The following is an 18,295-nucleotide window of genomic DNA, read 5'->3' as shown; positions in this document are numbered from 1 at the left end:
ATTTATTTATTTATTTATTTATTTATTTATTTATTTATTTATTTATTTATTTTTAAAGATTTTATTTATTTATTTGACAGAGTGAGACACAGTGAGAGAGGGAACACAAGCAGGGGGAGTGGGAGAGGGAGAAGCAGGCTTCCTGCGGAGCAGGGAGCCCAACGTGGGGCTCGATCCCAGGACCCGGGGATCATGACCTGAGCCGAAGGCAGATGCTTAATGACTGAGCCACCCAGGCGCCCTGCATAAAAGAATTTAGATAGAGGACTTGCTCCAGGAAGGGGGCTATCACCATAGATACCTACAGTATCACATAAACTAGGTGTGGTAGAGAGGGAGCATTATAGTGACTTTCAGTCCACAATAGGATTAATTTGACAGAATAAAGTAAGGCTGTAAAAGCTCTCAATATAATTATTCAGGAGGTAAAGCTAATTGGTGTATATGCCTTTCCCAAATACCCATGAAACATTCACCCTTCAAAAAAGCACATGTTGGGACACCTGGGTGGCTCAGTTGGCTAAGCATGTGACTCTTGATTTTAGCTCAGGTCATGATCTCAGGGTCGTAAGACTGAACCCCTCATTGGGCTCTGTGCTCAGCAAGGAGTCTGCTGGATATTCTCTCTCTCTCTCTCCCCCTTCCCCTTCTTGTTCCCTCTCTCTCAAATAAATAAATAAATTTTTTTAAAAAGAGCATGTATAAACCTGAAATTCAGAAAATTCCAAAAGAATTAAGAATACAGGTAATAATATTTAATTGCAATCCAATTTAAGGAAAAATGATTTTTTAAAAATAAATCTCTTTACCCCAAAGATACAAATGTAAGGATCTGAAGGGGTACATGCATCTCAATGTTTATAGCAGCAATGTCCACAATAGCCAAACTGTGGAAAGAACCAAGATATCCATAGACAGATGAATGGATAAAGAGATGTGGTGTGTGTGTGTGTGTGTATATATATATATATATATATACACACACACACACACACACACACACAATGGAATATTATGCAGCCATCAAAAGGAATGAAATCTTGCCATTTGCAACAATGTGGATGGAACTGGAGGGTATTATGCTGAGCAAAATAAGTCAATCAGAGAAAGGCATGTATCATATGACCTCACTGATATGAGGAATTCTTAATCTCAGGAAATAAACTGAGGGTTGCTGGAGTGGTGGGGGGTGGGAGGAATGGGACGGCTGGGTGATAGACATTGGGGAGGGTATGTGCTATGGTGAGTGCTGTGAATTGTGTAAGACTATTGAATCACAGATCTGTACTTCTGAAACAAATAATACATTATATGTTAAAAAAAAAAAAGATAGCTGGAGGGGAAGAATGAAGGGGGGGAATTGGAGGGGGAGACGAACCATGAGAGACGATGGACTCTGAAAAATAAACAGGGTTCTAGAGGGGAGGGGGGTTGGAGGATGGGTGAGTCTGGTGAAGAGTTTTAAGGAGGGCACGTTCTGCATGGAGCACTGGGTGTTATACGCAAACAATGAATCATGGTACACTACATCAAAAACTAATGATGTAATGTATGGTGATTAACATAACATAATAATAAAAAAAAATCCCAGTGTTTTAAATAATCTGTAAGAAACAGTTGGACCAGAGGGAATTAAAACTAAAACTAAAGAACATCAGAGAAAGGTGAAAAGGGGAGAGTGAAACCAGCACACACTGGAATATATGGATTATCACTAAATCAGTGTTCATAAGCAAAGTTATAGCCCTAAGTATATACATTAAAAGCAAAAAATAAGAAAGTGATTAAATAATCAGATCAAGACATTAGAAAAAGAACTATAAGAAATGGGGAGAGGCTGGTTAAGAGTTACAAACTTTCAGCCATAAGAGCAATAAGAATTTGAGGATCTAGGGGTGCCTGGGTGGCTCAGTTGGTAAGCATCTGCCTTCAGCTCAGGTCATGATCCTGGGGTCCTGGGATCGAGTCCCGAATCGGGCTCCCTGCTCTGCGGGAAGCCTGCTTCTCCCTCTCTCGCTGTCCCTCTCTGTCAAATAAATAAATAAAATCTTAAAAAAAAAAGAGAATTTGAGGGTGTAATGTTTAACATGGTGACTATAGTTGATAACACTGTACTGTATAATTGAAATTTTCTAAGAGAGTAGAACTTATATGTTTTCACACACAAACAAAAAGGTAAATATGTGAGGTGAGGAATGTGTTAACTTGATTGTGAGAATCCTTTCACAATGTAAACATATATCAAACCATCATGTTGTATACTTTAAATATATTATAATTTTATTTGTCAGTTATACCTCAATAAGGCTGAGAAAATATAAAATAAAATAACATTTTATGAGCTTTTAAAAAAAGAGAAATGAAATGTAATACAGGTATTTAGTACATGATATAAGTGGCATCTTAAATGAATGGGAAAATGTACTATTCGATAAGTGCTATGAGGACAGGAGTACATCTCTCTGGGAAAAACTGAAGTTGTACACATGCCTCATATATTTTGCAAAAATAAATTCTAAACAGATCAAAAATGTAAATATAAAAATTAAACTGGGAAGCTTTAGGGAAAAATGGAAGAATTTTAATAGTGTAAGGATGACTCAAAATATAAAAAAAAAAACTAAAAATAACCAAAATTAATGATTCTATTAAAATTCAAAAATTCTGGCAAATTAGCTAAGCTGGAACTTAATTTCCCCAAATCTCATTCTCTGTATGGTTGCAGGTTAGGTTTGGCTACAAGGAGAATTTGTAGGATAGTTGTAAGGCAGACATGAAAGTTAAAAAAAGCAATTTGGCATTATATTTCAAAATCACAAATGTGTTTTCTTTTTACCTGGAAATTCCACTTCTGGGAATTTATCCAACAAATATGGTCACAAAGAAGAGGTGACATATGCATGAGGTTATTTGTTGCAGCATGGTTTTCAAGAGCAAATAATTGAAAATAACCTGTGTTCACCACGAGAGGGCTGAGTAAATTAATTTGTATATCCTTACAAGGGAATACTATGCAGCTGTAGGAAACAGTTCTGTCTGTGCTGACTCAAGAGATATCAAAGTCATATTATGAAATGGAAAGCACAACTGGTTGAAGGAATATAGTATTCTTTGGTTTGTTTTAAAAAGAAGGGAAAGAGCACACTCACACACACCCACACACTCACACACTTGCACACACATATGATACAAATCTTCTAGTTATGGAATGACTGAGTCATGGGAATAAAAGACACAGTATAAGGAATATATCAGGGATACTGTAGTAGCAATGTAATGGGACAGATGGTAGCTACACTTTTTTTTTTAAGATTTTATTTATTTATTTGAGAGAGAGAGAGCACAAGCAGAAGGAGTGGCAGGCATAGGGAGAAGCAGGCTCCCTGCCGAGCAAGGAGCCCGATCCCAGGACCCTGCGATCATGACCTGAGCCGAAGGCAGATGCTTAACCAACTGAGCCACGCAGCTCTCCTGTAGCTACACTTCTGTTAAGCATAGCATAATGTATAAACTTGTCAAATCCCTAAGGTGTACATCCAAACTAATGTAACATTGTGTATCAACTATACTCAGATTAAAAAATAATAAGAAGGGCACCTGGGTGGCTCAGTTGGTTAAGCAACTGCCTTCGGCTCAGGTCATGATCCTGGAGTCCCGGGATCGAGTCCAGCATCACGCTCCCTGCTCAGCGGGGAGTCTGCTTCTCCCTCTGACCCTCACCCCTCTCATGCTCTCTCTCTCATTCTCTCTCTCAAATAAATAAATAAAATCTTAAAAAAAAAATAAGAAAATATAGGTCTATGTAAATAATCAGACTATCATCTGGGCAAGAATAAGCAAGAAGAAAAGGGATGAATACAAACAATTAAGAATAAGGAAGGGTTATTGGGGTGCCTGGGTGGTGCAGTTGGTTAAGCATCCAACTTATGGTTTTTGTTCAGGTCATGATCTTAGGGTCATGAGATCGAGCCCTGCATTGGGCTTTGTGCTCAGGGCAGTCTGCTTAAGTTTCTCTGTCCCTCTCCCTCTGTTCCTCCACCATGCAAGCTCTCACTCTCTCAAATAAATAAATGAATCTTAAAAAAAAGGGGGGGGGGGCGCCTGGGTGGCTCAGATGGTTAAGCGTCTGCCTTCGGCTCAGGTCATGATCCCAGAGTCCTGGGATCGAGTCCCACATCGGGCTCCCGGCTCAGTGGGGAGCCTGCTTCTCCCTCTGACCCTCTCCCCTCTCATGCTGTTTCTCTCTCGCTCGCTCTCTAAAAAATAAATAAAATCTTAAAAAAAAAAAAAGAATTAGAAAGGATGATAGCCAGAGATAGAAAAAGAAAAAATTAAATTTTAAGAGAATACTCCCTATAACTCTATATTATTTAAATGGAAAATTTCAATAAAATAGATACAATTGTAGGAACATATAAATTAAAATATATTCCAGAACAGTCTCAATACCCAAGTAAACCAGAAACAGACAGAAAGTCAAAAAAATTGTCAAAGAAATAATTACCCTAGGTAGCAATCTCTAGCCTCATAAAACTGAGATGTTTGATTTAACTTCAATGAATAGAATATTCTCATGTTATGTAAACTGTCCTGCAGCACCAGAAAAAATTTTAAGCTTCCCAATACCTTTTTAAAAAAATTGTAGTTGACAGACAATGTTATGTAAGTTTCAGAGGTACAACATAGTGATTGGACAAGTCTATATGTTATGTTATGCTCACCAGAAGTGTAGCTGCCATCTGTCACCATACAGTGCTATACAATACCATTGACTATATTTTCTGTGTCTGTACCTTTCATCCCTGTGACTTATTCATTCCATAATTGGAAGCCTGTACCTCCCATTCCCCTTCACCATTTTGCCCATCCCTCTACTTCCCTTTCCTCTGACAACCACCAGTTTGTTCTCTGTATTTATGAGCTTTTTGTTGTGTCTTGATTTTTAGATTCTACATATAAGTAAAATCATATGGTATTTGTCTAACTTGTTTCATTTGGCATCATACTCTCTAGGTCCTATAGACTTTTTGTGAAGTTAGCATATATTTGATACCAAAAATATAAAATTTTTGGAAGAAATATATGAAATATCACTAGAGAGCAACTTTAGTTGTGACTACAGAAGCAAAATGCCAAATATAACTACAGGAAATTTGAAATATCAGAATATTTAAAAGAATCTCTCATGATTAAGAGACCTCTTATAAAAAATTGAAGATGATTTAATATAAGTAAATGTATGCATATAATATATCAGATCAATTGCCTAAAAGGTACTTTTTACAGGTTATAATCCATTCTTGATTTAAAAGAAAAAACGTCCAGCTATAGTTATCTAGGAATAGAGGGATACTGCAGAGAAAACAAGACTAATGGAGAAAAACAAACAGGAGTAAGAGAGGGATCCCCACCATTACAACTATTTTTATAATTGTCCTAGAATCATTATGAAATTAATGTCAAGAAATAGAAAAATCAAGTTTATGTATTGAAAAGGAAGAGAAAGCAAGTTTTTTGATTGTCCACAAAAAATGAAGAATTATTAGAAAAAAGTAGCAAGATAAAAATCAAATATACAAAATCTGTACATTCCTTATATACCATCAGTGTATATTGGTAGGAAACATAAAGCAAAAAACAAATTAAAAAGTTAAATTCTTATGATATCTAAAGCAGGATGCAAAACTGTACAACATGGTATTATTTCAATATTAACATAGACAGATACCACTCATACTCTCGCACTCTCACACACAGAAACAAGACTGTAAAGAAATACTAAACTTTATTAGTGGTTTGAGTAATAATACTAATGGATTTTATTATCTTCTACTCTTCTCTACTTTCTGGTTTGTCTACAATGAATGCAGATTATTTTTTATAATATTTTATGAAGTACAACCTCCTGGGCATGATCATGAAATGCTTACTAAGTCCCACATCACAATGAACTAACTGCACAAAAGAGAAACCAGAAACCCCTTCCCCTATGATATGTACAGTTCACGTTGTCCCAATATCTTTGATACTGACAGAATTTCCTCGGGGCAGTCTCTGACAACAGTTGCAGCTAACAGCTGTTAGGAGAATTACCTGTGCACAGTTCCAAGTGCTTTATATGTATTAACTCCTTTATTCCTCACAACCTTCACTATGAGATGGATACCTTTTACAATCCCAATTTATAGAAAGAACACGACTCACATAAAGCATGTAGCAGAGGCAGGATTTTAACTCAGGTCATCTGACCCTAGAGCTCCTGCTCTTAACCTTTATACATACCACCACTCAAGGTAACCCAAGGCATCTGAAGGATCATGAAGCCAGGTAGTTCTGAATTCTCTCTGAATCTATTTCTGACTCATGCTTATGACTCAAAGACCCACTCCCGCTGTAGCTGTGCCCTTGCAGATCCCAAAGTCTTGCCTTGCAGGCTGCAGTTGCTCAGGTTCAAACAGGTGCCTTGGTTGGATCACACCCACAGTCCCCAGTTGCCCAATTTCCCCTTTTTATTTTAACCCATGTCATCAGATTGCAAACTCTGACTTCCTACATCCCCACCTTTGCTTTTGCTATTTTCACTATATAGAATATCTGTCTTCCATTGTCACATGGTCAAAGTTTTCAAGACTCAGCTCAAATACTTCCTCTTCTAGAAATGTCTTCCTGATGTATGCCCATTTTAAAGTGATATTTGCATCTTCAATATTCCCAACACACTTTAGTTGTATTCTACATGGCACTTACTACTGTACCTTCTAGCACAATCATTTAGTGATTTAGTGTTGTTCTCTCAGTCCAATTGAAGCATGAGATTCATGTCTGAATTTAGGAAATATGTACATAAACTCATTTTAGTTATACACCATTTCATAAATGAATACAGCACTCATTGACAAATAGGTTTTCTGACAAAGAAGGCATCATTGTGGGATATAGTAGTGAAGAAAGGGTTTCTGGACAAGTGGGAATTAGTTCTAGACTTTGAAGGATTGGTATGATTTGGACAATGTAGAATCAAATGAAAGGCACAAGTGACAGTTGTAGGAATGACTTATCTAGATGGAGCATGCGGTGCATGTAGCTATCTATACACTGACTTACAGATTTTTATATAAATTTCTCACATATTTTCTACAATCAGAAGACATATTCCTCAAAAACGAGTAAGTCATGAGTCAGAATGATATGCTCCCCTAGTAGCTTCTGTCTGGCCCTCGGTCAACGAGGGATGAAGCTTACATAAGATCTTCTAAATTCTGGGTTGTTCACCCAACTATTGATCTAGGATCAGTCTAGGATTAATTAGTCTGTGGCTAACCAAATCACAAGAGTTATAACTGATAAGGAAGCCCTTCTAGATCACCACTCTTGGGGGTCCATATGAGTCCCAGGCTTCCCTCAATGGTGTGGGAATTCCCTGCTCTGAAGTCCCTGTGGGTTCTCCATGTAGTAGTGTTGGGCTCAGTGAATTGGTGAGGCCACCCAACAAGGATTGGGTTCTGGGCAGGGAAGTTGAACACTGAATCTCATCCCACTCATCCCTTACAGTCAGAAGAAAAACTTCATCTAGAAAAGAGGGCATTGGCAAAGATGCCTGGAAGGGGAACCTCAGTCTCTGGGTAATAGTCCCAGCTCTTCCACTCACCTGATCCTGAGCACGTCTCTTATTTTTGCTTTTGAGACTTTGGTTGCTGCACCTGTAAAACCAGGAGGTTTGACTTACTCAGTAACAAGTAAATTTCCTTCCATTTTACACAAGAGCAGAGGGAGGGCCATGAGAAAACTCACCTGTAACCACACGTAGACCAGTGAGGTTGCATGGGAAAGGATGTAAGGGGGGGTGAGAATCTGTACAAGCTTGGTCAGCTACTCCAGGGGTGGGGGTCAAGAGGGGGTATATATATGGAAATTAGATAGAGACCATCTCTGTCATGGGACTTCTCCACCACAGGGCAATCCTCTTGAGTCCTTAAAGTTGCCCAAGAGCAGGGAGGAGGAGGTGGGGAGAGCTAACTAAATAATACAAGTCCTAATAAATAGAGCAGTAGTAAAACAGTGGTGCCTCATACCTCTGTGGTGATATAGAATTTCTCCAAATCTTTATCTCCATACCCCACACTGATCTACGAGGATAGATGGGGCAGTTATTCTAATAACTCCATTTAATAGAAGGGGACATAAGGGGGATCTTTGCTTTCCCAAGGTCATCCAGGGAACTAGACACGGAGTCACCCCTGAATCTGGGTCCCCAGTCTAGGTCTTGCTCTCCCACATGCCTGGTCCAGACAGGATTTGGGGGCAGAGACAAGCTGACTCCTAAACTGGGGATGAGGAGGAAACCTGCCTTGGATCTGGGGATGAGGAAGAAACCCAAGAGAAGAGGCAAAAACTGGGGATGCCCTTTCCAACTTGCAATTCTTAATGAATCCCCAGGATCAAAATACATCCCCCCCCCTAGGGCCTTGTTAGTGAGGGCCACAGGCACTGTGTCTTGGGAGTCCCAAAATGATCCTGAGAGAGTTGATTGAAGCATTGTGCTGTGCTGGGAGGGACCAGGGGACCCCTGGGAAGTTGCCCCCACCATGATTATCTGGGCCAGGCCCTTAGAAAATAAGAATTCAGTGATAGAGATGATGAGAGAGGAAGTTGGAGAGGTTGTATAGTGTAAACCTTGAACTCTTACGTCTTCCTCATTAATAACTCACCTAAGTCCATGTGATTGCTTACTCTCTTTGGGAAGCCTGCTGGACTTTGTAGACAGATAGACCTGCTCTTCCAGCTATTAGCAACTACTAAACCTCTTTGGACCCCAGTTTCCTTATTTGTGGAATAAAAAGGTTGTTGGGAGGATTAAATGAAATAACACACGTAGAGTTCCTAGTAGGAGACCACCAATGTTATTAACATAATAATAATTGATAACATGAACATGACCCCACACTATAAGATTTATATACACTAAATCCCAATCAACGCTTACAACAATTCCATGAAGTAGGTATCTTTACTATTCCCATTTTAGACATAAATGATTGAGGTTCAGAGTGACTCAGTAATTTGCCTAAGGCCACATACTTAGGGCTTTGAGGAGTTGGGGCTCAAACTTGCATTTGTCTGATTCCAAGGTACATGATCTCAACAATTATGCTATGTGATTGACTCTTCCACCCCTGTCCAATTAACCCTTGTCCACCAAACAATATACTTGTTTATACTGTTGTTTGTGACCAATATTGCTTCTAATATGCCATGGACTATGCTCCAGGATGAGCCTAAGGCATCCTTCTCTCAGTAATAGCAGCCTCTCACCACCCCAGTACCTTAGTCCACAACAATGGGATTGACTTCCAGCTGCTGCCTCCAGTGTAACCATCTTGCTCTCCAGTTATATCTGCTTATTCTCACTGTAAAGAATTATGACCTTGACTCAGTGCTCTTATGCCCCAGGTCCTGAGTCAGGGCTTTGATCCACCGTCACCAGGACTGTGCTGTTGCTGGGGTCCTGAGTCAGTTCTCACCCAGCATCGCCAGGGCCAAACTGCTACTGCACCCTGCCACCTGGGCCCAAGCCACCATTGCCCCTTGGTATCCCTGGGCTAGCCACTGCAGCCTTTCCCTTCCCTCTCAGAGTCTGAGTCACTGTGAGCCCCAGAAACCCAGGCCCTGGTTCTGTGTTCATGTGTCAGACACCAACACTACCACCACAGCAAGCCCTTGATCCCAGGACCCTGGCCTTGTGGCCACCGTGACTGCCAGCCCACCAGACCTGGTGCCGAGAGGGCTAGAGCTTACCTCCATGGGCAAATAGGAAAACAGGAGAATGCTGGTAGCCTTTACCACCAAGGACCCCAATAACCCTAGCTGCCACTGTTTGGGCCACTAAAGACCCCTGTGGTCTTTGCCAATGTTGAACTAAAAAGCATCTGTGCAGCAAAGGAAGCTATTAATAAATTGAAAAGGCAACCTATGACATGGGAGAAAGTATTTGCAAGCCATATATTTGATAAGGGGAGTTAATATAAAAAATATATAAAGAACTCACTCAACACAGTAAGAAAAACAAATAACCCAATTTTAAAAATGGGCAAAGGATCTGAATCGACATTTTTCCAAAGAGACGTCCAAATGGCCATCAGGTACTTGAAAAGGTGCTCAGCATCCCTAATCATCAGCACATTAAAACTATCATGAGATATTACCTCACACCTGTCAGGATGGCTATTAACAAAAAGACAAGAGATAGTGTTGATGAGATGTGGAGAAAAAACAAACCTTGTGCTCCCTTTGTGGCAATGAAAATTGGTAGAGTCACTATGGAAAACAGTATGGGAGTTCCTCAAAAAACTAAAAATAGAACTACTGTATGATCCAGCAGTCCTACTTCTGGCTATAGATATGAAGAAATGAAATAATTATCTCAAAAGGGTATCTGTATTTCCATGTTCACTGCAGTGTTATTCACAACAGCCAAGATATGGAAATAACTTAATGTCCTTTGACAGATGATTAGATAAAGAAAATGTGATATATAGATAGATACTGATACACACACACACACACACACACACACAACGGAACTCCTGACACTTCTGATAGTGAGGATGGAGTTTGATAGCATTATGCTAAGTGAAATAAGCCAGAAAGAGAAAGACAAATTTGGTATGGTATCACGTGTATGTGGAATCTTAAAAGCAAAAAAAAAAAAAAAAAAAAAAGCCAGCTTCATAGAAACAGAGAGTAGAAGGGTGGTTGCCAGGGACTGGGGTGAGGGCAGCATGGGGAGAGTAGGGCAAAGGGCACAGGCTTTCAGTTATAAGATGAATAAGTTCTGAGGATCTAATGTACAGCGTGGTTACTACAGTTGATAATACAGTATTGTATACTTGAAATTTGAGTGGATATTAAACATTCTCACCACACATATACACACATGAATTAACTATGTGAAGTAAAGGATGTGTTAATTAGCTTGTTCTTGGTAATTATTTCGTGTGTGTGTGTGAGTGTATACATATCATCATGTTTTATACTTTGAAATATACAATTATATTTGTCAACTATTCCTCAATAAACTTGGGAAAAATTAATTCCAAGTGAAGAAAGACTAATGGATTGTATTAGTTAGCTCAGGCCTCCATAACAAAATACCATAGACTGGGTGTTTTAAATTAAACAACAGAAATTTATTTTTTCACGTTCTGGAGGCTAGAAGTCCAAGGTCAGGTGTCAGCATGGTCAGGTTCTGGTGTGGGCTCTCTTCCTGGCTCACAGATGGCTGCCTTCCTGCTGTGGCCTCATGTGGCATGTTTCTTCCTCTCTTATAGGTCACAGTCCAGCAGGTAAGGGCCACAACCTAATTTAACCTTAATTACTTCCTAAAATACCTCAGTAATACTTCCTAATTAATCTCATTTAGCCTTAATTATTTCCTAAACACCCTCTTCCATTTACAATCACAGTGGGGGTTAGGGCTTCAACATATGAATTTTGGTGGGACACAGTTTAGTCCACATCATGGATAATAAACATTTGAAAATATATTCAACCTTATGGGATGTCAAAGAAATGCATACTAAAATAATAATTAGTATTTTTCAACCATTATAATGTCAAAGATTAGAAGAACTAATTTATAATAGTTACTGTTTACAAAGCTGTGGGGAGCAAGACGTTTTACTCACCATTGTAACAATAAAAGAGTGAATTTTTTGTGGGATCGGGGGAAATATATATAAGAAAATCTGTTTTTATTTTTTTCAACTCAGGAATCTTACTAATTAGAACTTATGGAAACGCTTGCAAGCTAATAAAAACACATATTTGAAGAATATTATTTATATTATTGATCATAATTGCAGTAAATCTAGAAACAATATAAACTATCAGAAGAAATACGGTTAAGTAAATTATGGTTAACTCATAAATTAACACTAGGCAGATATTAAAATAGATAAGGTAAGTTTTTAAATATTTTGATAGAGAATAAAGTCTACCAAGTAATGTGTAAACAAAAAAGACATGGCATAACATGCCCCTATAGATATGACATACACATAAATATTTTTATATTGATATAAAAATATGTAAATGTACTAATGTATGTATAAAAAACTAGGAGGGAAGCACCAAATCCTTTTTTTAAACATTTTTATTGTTATGTTAATCACCATACATCATTAGTTTTTGATGTAGTGTTCCATGATTCATTGTTTGTGTATAACACCCAGTGCTCCATGCAGAACATGCCCTCTTTAATACCCATCACCAGGTTAACCCATCCTCCCACCCCCCTCCCCTCTAGAACCCTCAGTTTGTTCTTCAGAGTCCATTGTCTCTCATGGTTCATCTTCCCCTCCTGCTATCTTCTTCTTTTTTTTTCTTTTTAACATATAATGTATTATTTGTTTCAGAGGTACAGATCTGTGATTCAACAGTCTTGCACACTTCACGGCACTCACCATAGCACATACCCTCCCCAATGTCTATCACCCAGCCACCCCATCCTTCCCACCACCCCCACCCCCACTCCAGCAACCCTCAGTTTGTTTCCTGCGATTAAGAATTCCTCATATCAGTGAGGTCATATGACACATGTCTTTCTCTGATTGACTTATTTCACTCAGCATAACACGCACATCGTTGCAAATGGCAAGATCTCATTCCTTTTGATGGCTGCATAGTATTCCATTGTATATATATACCACTTCTTCTTTATCCATTCATCTGTCGATGGACATCTTGGCTCTTTCCACAGTTTGGCTATTGTGGACATTGCTGCTATAAACATCAGGGTGCACGTACCCCTTTGGATCCCTACATTTGTATCTTTGGGGTAAATGTCCAGTAGTGCAATTGCTGGATCATATGGTAGCTCTATTTTCAACTTTTTGAGGAACCTCCATACTGTCTTCCAGAGTGGCTGCACCAGCTTGCATTCCCACCAACAGTGTAGGAGGGGAAGCACCAAATTCTTAATAGTGGTTTCTTCTGGAAATTGAATTATGAAGGGCTTGGATGCAGAGGGTGAAGATTTGACTTTCATTTTCCACTGGTAAAATTTTGTTTTGTTTTCATTTTTATAAACATAATTTCTAATGGGAAATTTAAAATCAATGAATGATATTTCCATTTTAGAAAAAAAATGAGAAGTCCCAAAGGAAGTATAAACTCTTCACTGATAAATACCCTAGAATCTTGCAACGTAGATGGAGTACTCAATGTCTCAAATTATACTGTATTAGGTCTAGAATCTTGTGTGGGATCCTTGTGTCAAAGCAAGTCAGGGGAGCTGTTTCAGGGGAAGCCAGACAGGGGGATATACTAATACTTGGTACCAAGCTGTGACTTTCCATATTCCAGTTTGGAGAGAATCTTTGCTGGAGTATTTTTAGGGACTTCAGCAGAAAATAAACAAAAGGTTCTGTCTGTAGGACCATGAGTCTCCCAGGATACAGAGCTTCCTGGGTTCCACTTCCATCTGGAGTGGAAAGGGTAGCTAGGACCAAAAGGCAACTAGCCAAGGATTCTGGTCTACAGAAATGCACACTTTATCAGGTGGAGCCTCCTTGGAGAACAAGAAGTCTTACTTCCTAACAAAAGTCATTTTGCTCAAGGATCTAGGAAACACTTGCTGTGGTTCTACCCTTCTGATACACTCCTCATACAAGGGCTCACTTTCCTGTGAGCACCTGCCACAGAGCCCCCTGCAAGTCATGGTTCCAGAGGCTGTAGATCAGTGGGTTCAGCATAGGGCTGATGACAGTGTTGAGGATGCCAATCCCTTTGTCCTTGTCTGAGGCCTCCACTGAGCCCAGCCTCATGTAACTGAAGACACCTGTCCCATAGAATATGCCCACCATGGTGAGGTGGGGGCCACATGTAGAGAAAGCTTTCTTTCTGCCCTCAGCAGAGTGGATTCATAGAACTGCAGCTGCCACATGGATGTAGGAGGTCACAATGAGAATCACAGGTGCACCTGCCATGAGGATACCCAGACCAAAGAGCAGCAGCTCGTTGAGCTGGGTGCTGGAGCAGGAGAGCTGGAAGAGCTGTGGGAGGTCACAATAGAAGTGATTGATCACACTGGGACCACAGAAGTTGAGTGTGGCTATGGCTACTATGTGGGTCAGTGCATTGGTGAAGGCTAAAGCCCAGGACACAGACACCAATATCCTCTGGACTGTCTGGCTCATTCAGGTGCTGTAGGTAAGGGGCTGACAGGTGGCCAGGAATCAGTCATAGGTCATGGCTGTCAGCAGGAAGCAGTCAACACCAGCCAACTGATGAAAGAAGAAAAGCTGTGTGAGGCAGGCTCCATAGGGAATTGTACACTTGTGGGACAGGAGATGAGCCAACATCAAGGGAACAGTGACAGGGATGCACCCAACATCCAGCATTGATAGGCTCCCCAGGAAGAAATACATGGGGGTGTGGAGTTTGGGTTCCACCAAGATGGCAGCCAGGATGCTGACGTTGCCTCCGACTGTGACCAGGTAGGCAAAGAGGAAGACTACAAAGACAACTGGTCGTAGCCCTGGTGTCTCCACCAAGCCCAGCAGGATGAACTCAGTAACAGCTGTTCCATTGGTCCTGGATTCTGCACCCATGGGTCCCTGAAAGGGATCAGTGTTCTCAACTTAGTTATTCATGGAAAATATATCAACTCAATCTCAAATGCCAAGCCCCAGGGTAAATTCCCAAGTGTCCCTAGTAGGTATTTTTCCACTCCTTAGGCCATACCTCACTCATTAACCCTCTGTCTTCACCTCATTGTCCTCACCCAAGTTCCAGGTGAGTTACACTACAACTACCTTGGTATTCCCCCTTCTTGTGAAAGATATATAAATCCTTTCTTCCAGTGTTCCCTATAATCAAGGAATGAGGTCTTCCTATCAACAACCTGTATGAAGAGATTTGGGGAAATATGATGCTAAAAATAAAAGTGAATAGGTAGTAAAATAGAAACAAAAGAATGTATCATAAGTCCTTTTAAGTATATTACAAAGGAATAAGTATATGGCAAATAAGTAAGAAAAATGTCAAGATAAACAAAATTAGGAAGTGAAAAGCAGCAGGCCAAAAGTAAAGTAACTTTGGTATACTATCTGCTCCTAATTTAAACAATCAATTCAAGAACAGTCCCCAAACCAAATAAAGCAGCTACAACTGAAATAAAAAGGGGGGAGGTGGATAGTCAATAATGTACTTCCAGGTGTAGGCTCTAGTCTCATATACTTCTTATACAAATTATTTTAAACTGTCAATGTAAATATAATTTTCATGTAATGTAAACTTTCCTTAGCTTAGGAAAAAATTGTGGCTTTCACCTTCCAATTCATTTAATTTTTTTTTAGGCAAGATGGCGGAGGAGTAGGAGACCTGGATTTCGTCTCCTCTCAGGAATTCAGCTGGATAGGGATCAAACCATTCTGAACACCTACAAACTCAAAAGGAGATCAAAGAAAAGAATAGCAACAACTCTGAACAGAAAAGCGACCACTTTCTGGAAGGTAGGACGTGCAGAGAAGTGAATCCGAGGCGATATTCAGGAGGATAGATGGCAGGGGAGGGGCCTCCGTCAGCCACTTCTGGCAAGTGATAGAACCACGGAGCACAAAATCAGAACTTTTAAAAGTCTGCTCTGCTGCGGGACATCACTTTGGTGGCTAAGCAGGGGGTGGAGCCCTCGCGGGACAGTGTGGTCTCAGGACCCTCAGGGTCACAGAAAGACCGGGGGTGCCTGAGTGCGGCAGAGCTCCCAGGTATCGGAGCGGGAAAGCCGGCTGCAGAGACGGAGCCGAGGCGCGGGCTCTCAGCTCGGGGTTGCCATAAACCGTGATCAGTGGCACAGTCGGGCCACTGCTCCTCCAGCAGGGACCCAACAAGCGGCAGATCTGGGGAGACTCTCCTTCTTCCCCCAAGAGGAGCGGCGCGGGAGCGCACCGCAGGGATCTGCTGGGTTTGGAGACTCCACCCGGGGTCGGGTGCCAGAGATAGAAATGCGGGGTCACAGGGCGGGTGAGCATGGAGTGCGGCTGGAGACCGGGGAGATGGGAGGGACTGATGGCTTTTCTCTGGGGGCTCACTGAGGAGCGGGCCCTGAGTTCTTGGCTCCTACGAGGCGGAGATTGGGAGGCCGCCATTTTCACTCTCCTCCCCGAAAGCTGTACGGAAAACTTGCAGGGAACAAAAGCTAAGAGAGCAAACCCGAGCAGATTACTTAGCCGGGAGGGGGCAAGGGCGGGGCAATTCCACCTCTGGCAAAGACATTTGGAAAGCACGGCAACAGGTCCCTCCCCCAGAAGATCAGCGAGAACAGCCAGCCAAGACCAAGTTTACTGATCAATGAGAATGGCAGAACACCAGCGCTAGGGGAATACTGCACATAGAATCCATGGCTTTTTTCCCATGATTCTTTAGTCTTTCAAAGTTAATTTTAAAAATTTTTTTTTGAACTTTTCTTTTTTCCTTTTTCAACCAACATCTTATCAATCCCTTTTTTAAAAAACATTTTTATTTTTCATTTTTAGAGTCATATTCTATCCCTTCATAGTAGTTACCCATATTTTTGGCACATATATATAAGTTGTTCTCTCTTTGAAATCTTGAGATAGTTTCTTCTAACAGATCAAAATATACCCTAAATCTCTAGTGTATGTTTTTTTTCTACTCCCCTGCCTCATCACATTCTCTCCCTTATTTTTTCTTTTTTTTTAAATCCTCTTCTTTCTTTTTTCAAACAACTTCTTATCAATTCCTTTTATAAAATTTTTTATACTTTTCATCTTTACAGTCATATTCCATCCCTTAATCATATAAACCCTTATTTTTGTACATATATAAGTTTTACTTTCTTTAAAATTTTGGGAGGCACTTTCTTCTAACAGACCAAAATACACCCCAAATCTAGTGTGTGGCACTGATCTATATACCAGCCTGATCATATTTGATCACATTCTGTTTTTTTTTTCATTTTGTTCTGTTTTGCTTTGTTTTTATCTTTATCTTTATCTTTTTCTCTCTTTTTTTTCTTTTTCTATTTTCTCTCTTTCCCTTTCTTTTCCCACAGCTTCATGTCTTTTCTGATTTGTTTAGAGTATATTTTCTGGGGACGTTGTTACCCTGTTAGCATTTTGTTCTCTCATTCATCTATTCTCCTCTGGACAAAATGACAAGATGGAAAAAATCACCTCAACAAAAAGAACAAGAGGTAGTACGAACTGCCAGGGACCTACTCAATATGGACATTAGTACGATATCAGATCTAGAGTTCAGAATCATCACTTTAAAGATACTAGCTGGGCTTGAAAAAAGCATGGAAGTTATTAGAGAAACCCTTTCTGGAGAAATACAAGAACTAAAATCTAACCAAGTCAAAACAAAAAGGCTATTAATGAGGTGCAATAAAAAATGGGGGCTCTAAGTGCTAGGATAGATGAGGCTGAAGAGAGAATCAGTGAGATAGAAGACCAAATGATGGAAAATAAAGAAGCTGAGATAAAGAGAGATAAACAACTACTGGATCACGAGGGCAGAATTCGAGAGATAAGCGATACCATAAGACGAAACAACATTAGAATAATTGGGATCCTAGGAGAAGGAGAGAGAGGGGCAGAAGGTATAATGGAGCAAATTATAGCAGAGAACATCCCTAATTTGGGGAAGGAAACAGGCATCAAAATCCAGGAAGCACAGAGAACCCCTCTCAAAATCAATAAAAATAGGTCAACACCCCAACATCTAATAGTAAAATTTACGAGTCTCATAGATAAAGAGAATATCCTGAAAGCAGCTCGGGAGGAGAGATATGTAACCTACAAGGGTAGAAACATTAGATTGGCAACAGACCTATCCACAGAGACCTGGCAGGCCAGAAAGGACTGGCAGGATATATTCAGAGCACTAAATGAGAAAATTATGCAGCCAAGAATACTATATCCAGCTAGGCTGTCACTGAAAATAGAAGGAGAGATAAAAAGCTTCCAGGACAAACAAAAACTAAAGGAATTTGCAAACACAAAACCAGCCCTACAGGAAATCTTGAAAGGGGTCCTCTAAACAAAGAGAGAGCCTAAAAGCAACATAGACCAGAAAGGAACACAGACAGTATACAGTAAAAGTCACCTTACAGGCAATACAATGGCACTAAATTCCTATCTTTCAATAGTTACCCTGAATGTAAATGGGCTAAAGGCCCCAATCAAAAGACACAGGCTATCAGACTGGATTAAAAAACAATACCCATCGATATGCTGTCTGCAAGAGACTCATTTTAGACCCAAAGACACCCCCA

The 18,295-nt window shown here is 40.2% G+C and overlaps 1 protein-coding gene and 1 pseudogene across 2 annotated transcripts in view; one reads left to right on the top strand and one right to left on the bottom strand.

Annotated features, from left to right (window-relative positions):
* The window catches only part of LOC118025178 (olfactory receptor 139), a 274,130-nt gene that overhangs the window by 211,579 nt on the left and 44,256 nt on the right, over positions 1–18,295 (top strand). The gene's annotated exons all lie outside the window — the stretch shown is intronic.
* LOC118025184 lies at positions 13,487–14,609 on the bottom strand (annotated as a pseudogene).

This window comes from Mirounga leonina, unplaced genomic scaffold (assembly GCF_011800145.1).
Source record: "Mirounga leonina isolate KUSES-001 unplaced genomic scaffold, KU_Mleo_1.0 Mir_200, whole genome shotgun sequence".
NCBI classification, from domain to species: Eukaryota; Metazoa; Chordata; class Mammalia; order Carnivora; family Phocidae; genus Mirounga; species Mirounga leonina.
This window is presented reverse-complemented; position numbering and strand designations above follow the sequence as displayed.